Below are 6,799 nucleotides of genomic sequence, written 5' to 3'. Positions count from 1 at the left end.
TCCCACTGCCCATCTCAGCACCAGCGTCACCCCTGCAGTCACTTCTACCTTATTTCTACCCAGCCTTTCAAACTTTCTCCATCTCAGCCATTCTTCTGGGCTTGGATTGGAGCAAATGGCCTGGAGAAACTCTCCTTTCCCTCAGAAATTCCAGGAAAAACTCTCCTTTCCCTCAGAAATTCCCAGGAAAAACTCTTCTTTCCCTCAGAAATTCCAGGAGAAATTCTCTTTTCCCTCAGAAATTCCCAGGAAAAACTCTCTTTTCCCCAAAAAATTCCCAGGACAAACTCTCCTTTCCCCCAGAATCTCCCAGCTCAGTGAGCAGTGGCAGGGACCATGCACATCTCACCCCACTGGGCTCCTCCAGGAGGGAGATGCTGGAGCAGGAGAGCCCAGGGGGATCCTGCAGGACTCTGAGAAACCCCTCAGAGGGTTGGGGGTCCCAGCAGTGCCCACCCACTGCCCCTGGTGTGTCCCGGTGCTGCACCCTCATCATCCTCCCCACCATGGATCAGATGTGGCCCTGTTCCACCTCCCCAGCACCTGGGGCGCTGTGGGGGTACCTGGGCATGGGGTGAAACAGATCCCAGGTGATTTTCCAGATCCCCAGGTGGTTTTGCACATTCCCAGTTGGTTTTGCAGATCCCCAATTGGTTTTACAGATCCCAGGTGATTTTACAGATCCCCAGGTGGTTTTGCACATTCCCAGGTGGTTTTACAGATTCCCATGTGGTTTTGCACATTCCCAGGTGGTTTTACAGATCCCAGGTGGTTTTGCACATTCCCAGGTGGTTTTACAGATCCCAGGTGGTTTTACAGATCCTGAGATGGTTTTACAGATTCCCATGTGGTTTTTGAAGATCCCCAGGTGGTTTTACAGATCCCAGGTGATTTTACAGATCCCCAGGTGGTTTTACAGATCCCCAATTGGTTTTATAGATCCCAGGTGGTTTTACAGATCCCCAATTGGTTTGACAGATCCCAGCTGGTTTTACAGATCCCCAATTGGTTTTACAGCTCCCCAGGTGATTTTACAGATTCCCAGGTGGTTTTGCAGATCCCCAGATAGTTTTATAGATTCCCAGGTGGTTTTACGGATCCCCAGGTGGTTTTACACATTCCCATGTGGTTTTTGAAGATCTCCAGGTGGTTTTACAGATTCCCAGGTGGTTTTGCAGATCCCCAATTGGTTTTCCAGATCCCCAGGTGGTTTTACAGATCCTGAGGTGGTTTTCCAGATCCCCAGGTGATTTTACAGATCCCCAATTGGTTTTACAGATCCCCAGGTGATTTTCCAGATCCCCAGTTGGTTTTGCAGATCCCCAGATTGTTTTACAGATCCTGAGGTGGTTTTACACATCCCCAGGCAATTTTACGCATCCCCAGGTGGTTTTCCAGATCCCCAGATGGTTTTACACATTCCCAGATGGTTTTACACATTCCCAGGTGGTTTTCCAGATCCCCAATTGGTTTTCCAGATCCCCAGGTGGTTTTGCAGATCCCCAGGTGGTTTTACAGTTCCCCACGTGGTTTTACAGATTCTCAGGTGGTTTTGCAGATCCCCAGGTGGTTTTCCAGATCCCCAGGTGGTTTTACCCCTGCCCTTGGCTGCAGCAGAGCTCTCCTGTCCCTGAGAGCAGCTTTGAAGATCTCCAGTCTGTTGGTGGTGCAGTGCAGGCTCAGGAGCCCTCCTGGCCCGTGTCCCTGCTCCATCAGAGAGTTTGGAATGTGGTCCTGGTTTGGAATGTGCTGCTGGGGCTGTCCCTGTGGGATGTCAGTGGTGTATGATTTTTATGCAGACTTGTCCAAAGCACAAAGGAATGAATGAAATACCTGCAAGGGGGATGGAGGAAAATCCTCTCCTGGCTCCCAGGGGAATATTTGGGCTCTGGTGAGGCCCCTCCCAGTAGAATCTGCCAAACCCACTCTCATCTCCCAGGGAACAGCCTGACCTGTGAGAATCCAGCTGGAGGAGATGAATGTGCCATTGCCAGGCAGTGCCAGGGCTGCTCTGGGCCAGCCTGGTTCCAGCTCGCTGTGAGCTGCTGCAAACAGGGAGGGGAGGAAGAGGAGGATCCCAAAGGAGCAGCTCGGGCAGCGATTCCCGGGTTGCAGAGCCAGCCTGGGGTCACCCCTGTGCCCCTGCAGTGTCACCTTGCCCCAGTGACCCCTCCAGGCAGCTCCGTGACACCGCCTGGCCCTTGTGCAATGCCGCGGATTGAAACCAAAAATAAAAAAAATAATAAAAATAGCTCAGCTCCTGCAGAGCACCTGGCTGCCAGCACCTGGCAGGAGAGCGCTGCAAGGGCTCCCTCCTCCGAGCTGATGGGGCACTGAGGGAGGGAAGGAGGGAGGAGCTGCTCATCCTGCTCCTCTCCTGCCCCTGCTCATGCCCTGCTCAGCGATCTGGGGGTGCTGGGGGGTGCTGGGGAATGTTGGGGGGTGCTGGGAGGTGCTGGGTGGGTGTTGGGAGGTGCTGGGGGGTGTTAGGTGGGTGTTGGGGGATGCTGGTGGATGCTGGGGGGTGCTGGATGGGTGTTGGGGTATGTTAGGTCATTGCTGGATGGGTGCTGGGGGATGCTGGGGGAATGTTGGGTGAGTGTTGGGAGGTGCTGGTGGGTGCTGGGTGGGTGCTGGGGGATGCTGGGAGATGCTGGGTGGGTGTTTGGGATGCTGTGGGGTGCTGGGGGCTGTTGGGGGGTGTTGGGAGGTGCTTGGGGATGTTGGGTGGGTGCTGAGTGGGTGCTGGGAGATGCTGGTGGGTGCTGGGGGATGTTGGATGGGTGTTGGGGGAGGTTAGGGTGGTTGCTGGGGGGTGCTGGGGGATGTTAGGTGGGTGTTGGAGTATGTTAGGTGGGTGCTAGGGGGTGTTGGGTGGTGCTGTGGGATGCTGGGGGTCGTTGGGGGATGTTAGGTGGGTGCTGAGGGGTGCTGGATGGGTGTTGGGGATGTTGGGTGGGTGCTGGGTGGGTGCTGGGAGGTGCTGGGTGGGTGCTGAGGGATGCTGTGGGATGTTGGGTGGGTGCTGCGGGGTGCTGAGGAATGTGGATGGGTGCTGTGGGATGTTGGGTGGGTGCTGGGGGATGTTAGATGGGTGTTGGGGGATCTTAGGGTGCTGCTGGAGATTTTGGGGGGTATTTGGGTGCTGTTGGAGGGTGTTCAGGGGTGTTGGGCGCTGCCAAGCCGCCCATCCTGGCCCTGGCACAGGGGTGGGTTCTGCCCATCCTGGCCCTGGCACAGAGGGTGGGTTCTGCCCATCCTGGCCCTGGCACAGGGGTGGGTTCTGCCCATCCTGGCCCTGGCACAGGGGTGGGTTCTGCCCAGGCCTGGCCAAGGAGCAGTGCCAGCCCCCCTGAGCCCGCTGTGGGCACTGGTGCCCCCGTCTCTCCTGTCTGAGCCTTGCAGAGGGAGCTGGGGCAGCGCTGGGCTTTGCTGAGGAGCAAGTTCGAGTATTCATCCTTCATTTAACCCTCTCTGTGCTTGGCTGGCCGAGCTGCCCCTGCCCTGGCTCTGCTGGCACCCCGGGCACTGCGCTGTGCCCTGCTCACACTGGACCCAGTTCAGCTCTTTGGGGTGTTTTTCCTCCTGGGTCATTTCAGGTGCAGGGCAGTGGATCAAGGGCAGAGCAGTCGTGAACCCTGACTCACGTGAACTTTCAGATTCCCTGGAATCCTTGCAGCCTTTGAGTCACCTGTGGGGATAGTGACACACTCCATCCACTATCAGAGGGCTAAAAATGCATTTTTATTACAGTCTCATGATATTTATAATCAACATTGTTCACCAGAACCTGGCTGCTTCTCAATAAGACCTGTAACCCAGTTGGTTAATCAAGGAACCACCCTTTGGTAAACACCTGATGAAAAAAACAACTTATTCAAAACACCAGCTGCAGATTGTTCACCATTTGTTTACCATTCTTTGCCTCCCTAAAACTTCCCAGACCAATCCATGGGAAGGCTTATCTGCCTTTCTGTGAGCAGGCAGTCACATCCACAGGCACACAAAGCTCACAGGAGTGCTGTGACATCCTCGGCTCTCAAGGAAACTCAGGCTGGGCCAATGATCCCTCTGAGGCTGCAGGGCAGACCTTGGGCATTGCCAATCTGCTCCTGTAGAGCCCAGAAGGAGCCAAAACCCTCCTTTTCTCATGAGGATTTCCAAATGGTGCTCAAAGCTCAGAGCATATATAATTATAATATATAATTATATATATAATTATATATTATATATATTATAATATATAATTATAATATATAATATATAATATTATAATTATATATTATAATATATAATATAATATTATATATTATATTATATAATATATAATATAATATATAGCATATTAATATAACAGTAATATAATATATAATATCATATTGAAATTAATATATATTATAATAATTTGAGAGTCAGAGGCAGCACGTGGCTGCAGAAGCAGGGTGAGAGATGCCTGGTGAAGGCTGAGCTAGAACAGAGGCTGCACAGAGCTAAAGAATAAAGTAGGGATTTATTAGGAGGCCTCAATGGATCCACCTTGGGCAGCACAAGAGCCCAGCAATTTACATTTTATCTGGAGCAAAGCAACCTTATAGAAATGCCACTACTATGGTAGAATTGTGCCTAAAGACAAAAAAGCTTTTGTTCTCTATTGCAGCTTATTAGATACCCAAGGCACCGAGTATAAATTTCTACTGAAAGCTAAAATCTATATTCTAAATCTGTATTTCTATTTCAGTTTGTAGCTTTATATATCTCAGTTTCTCATGGGGTTTCAGTTCAATCCTTGTGCTTAGATTTCCCTCCAGCCCTGTGCCCTGAGGGGCTTGTACCAACACCAGCCAGGGCTACAGCCCAGGTGAACCCAAATGGTCACAAAATGGATGACAGGTGATGGGGTCTCTCACTTTTATAAGTTTTGGTCCATTTGCATATTGGGGTTAATTGTCCAGTTACAGCTTTAACCCATGAAGTCCCATCCTGCTTGTTTTTCTGTCTTTAGTTCATATTGTTTGTGCTCTTGGGCTGAGATTTGGATCATTTGTCCTTGGTGCCCAGCTGGAGCAGGAATTGTTTTGTCTCCCTGCTCTGTGCACAGAGCTCAGCATCCCTTAATATGAACCCAGACCCGCACACTAAAGCAGCACAGAACCTGAAAAACAGAAAAGCCAAACTGAGGCATCATGAGAAGGGAGAGCCCTCGGGCACAGCTGAGCCCTGGCTGACCCTGCCTGTGACACTCTGAGCAGCAGCTCCCGGGCAGGGGGGATGAGGGGTTTGTGCTTCACTGAGCCCTCTGATCTGGGGGCACTCACTCCTCCTGTCCCCCAGCCCCAGAATTTGTGTCAGCCCAGCTGTGGTGGCCCAGCACCCAGTGCCAGCTGAGCACAGCGTGGCTGTGAGTGGAGCAGGAGGCCATCCCACACCAAAACTCTGTCAGCATTGTTGGGATCTTTATCTTGTCACAGTGGCCCCGAGAAAAGTTGGAAAGTCTCTTTTCCCAGCCTGGTGCTTGAAGAAGGAGTCAGAGCTCTTCATTTCTCGGTCTCAAGGTTGTTTATTTTATCTTATCTATAAAATTCTTTCTCCTGCCCTGCTGAGGTCCATCCAGCAGGACAGTTCCAGGCACTCTGCCTGAGCCCAGGGCAGTGTTATGTCTTTATACTTAAAACTATGTGTACAATATTTATAATTACTTTCCAATACCTATCACCTGTGTTAGACAGTGAGCTTCTACTCTAAACCAATCCAAAAGTGCCACCATCACAGCAGAAGATGGAGGCCAAGAAGAAGAAGGAGAAAGGCTGGGCATGCCCAGATCCCTCCATCTTGACTCCTGAACCCCCATACCAGAAACACTAAAATCTACTTTTCCACCCTGTGATAACTTCACTAATATTCTACCTAAACTGTTGTGGGTGGCAGATCTTCATACAAGGTTGGTAATTTGCTCCATGGGTCATAATCAAACCCGCACAGGCATCCTGGGCTCTGTGCCAGGGTCTCTGAGCCCCCTGGCAGGGTCTGGGCTGCTCAGGACAGCCAGAGGGATGTCCTGGCTCCTGACAAGCAATGTCCCACATCCCACCATAAACCCACTCAGAACACCCTGTGCTTCACCCTGGCAGCCCTGGCAGCCCTGTCCTGCCCACCTGGGGCTGTTGTGGAGCATTGGAGAATCTTGGGGGATGCTGGGGGTGTTTGGGGGTACTGGGTATTCCAGGATGGGGAATTCCAGGGGGGATGCTAAAGGGATGTTTGGGGATCTTGGAGAATTTTTATTCAGGGGAGGATGCTGGAGGGACATTGGGGAATATTTGGGGATCTTGGGAGATTTGTGGGGAGGCTGGGGAGGGGTTTGAGGATGTTTGGGGGATGTTGCTGGACGTCGGGGGGGTGTTTGGGGATGTTGAGGTAGATGCTGGAGGTGTGGAAATGCTGGGGAAGAGGTTTGAGGATGTTTGGGGGATGCTATGGTATGTCTGGGAATGTTGAGGGGCTGTTTGGGGATGCTGAGGTAGATGGAGGGGTGTTGTGGGATGTCAGGGGGATGCCGCGGGGCTGTTTGGGGGTGTTGAGGTAGATGCTGGGGATGTCGGGGCTGTGGAGATGCTGGGGAGAAGTTTGAGGATACTGGGGGATTTGTGGGGATGCTGGGGATGGGTTTGAGGATGTTTGGGGATGCTGAGGGGATGTTTGGGGGATGTAGAGGCAGATGCTGGGGTGTCGGTGCTGTGGAGATGCTGGGGACAGGTTTGAGGATGTCTGGGGGATGTTGAGGCAGATGCTGGGGGCGTTA

Source organism: Melospiza georgiana, chromosome 23 (assembly GCF_028018845.1).
Source record: "Melospiza georgiana isolate bMelGeo1 chromosome 23, bMelGeo1.pri, whole genome shotgun sequence".
Taxonomy (NCBI): domain Eukaryota; kingdom Metazoa; phylum Chordata; class Aves; order Passeriformes; family Passerellidae; genus Melospiza; species Melospiza georgiana.
This window is presented reverse-complemented; position numbering follows the sequence as displayed.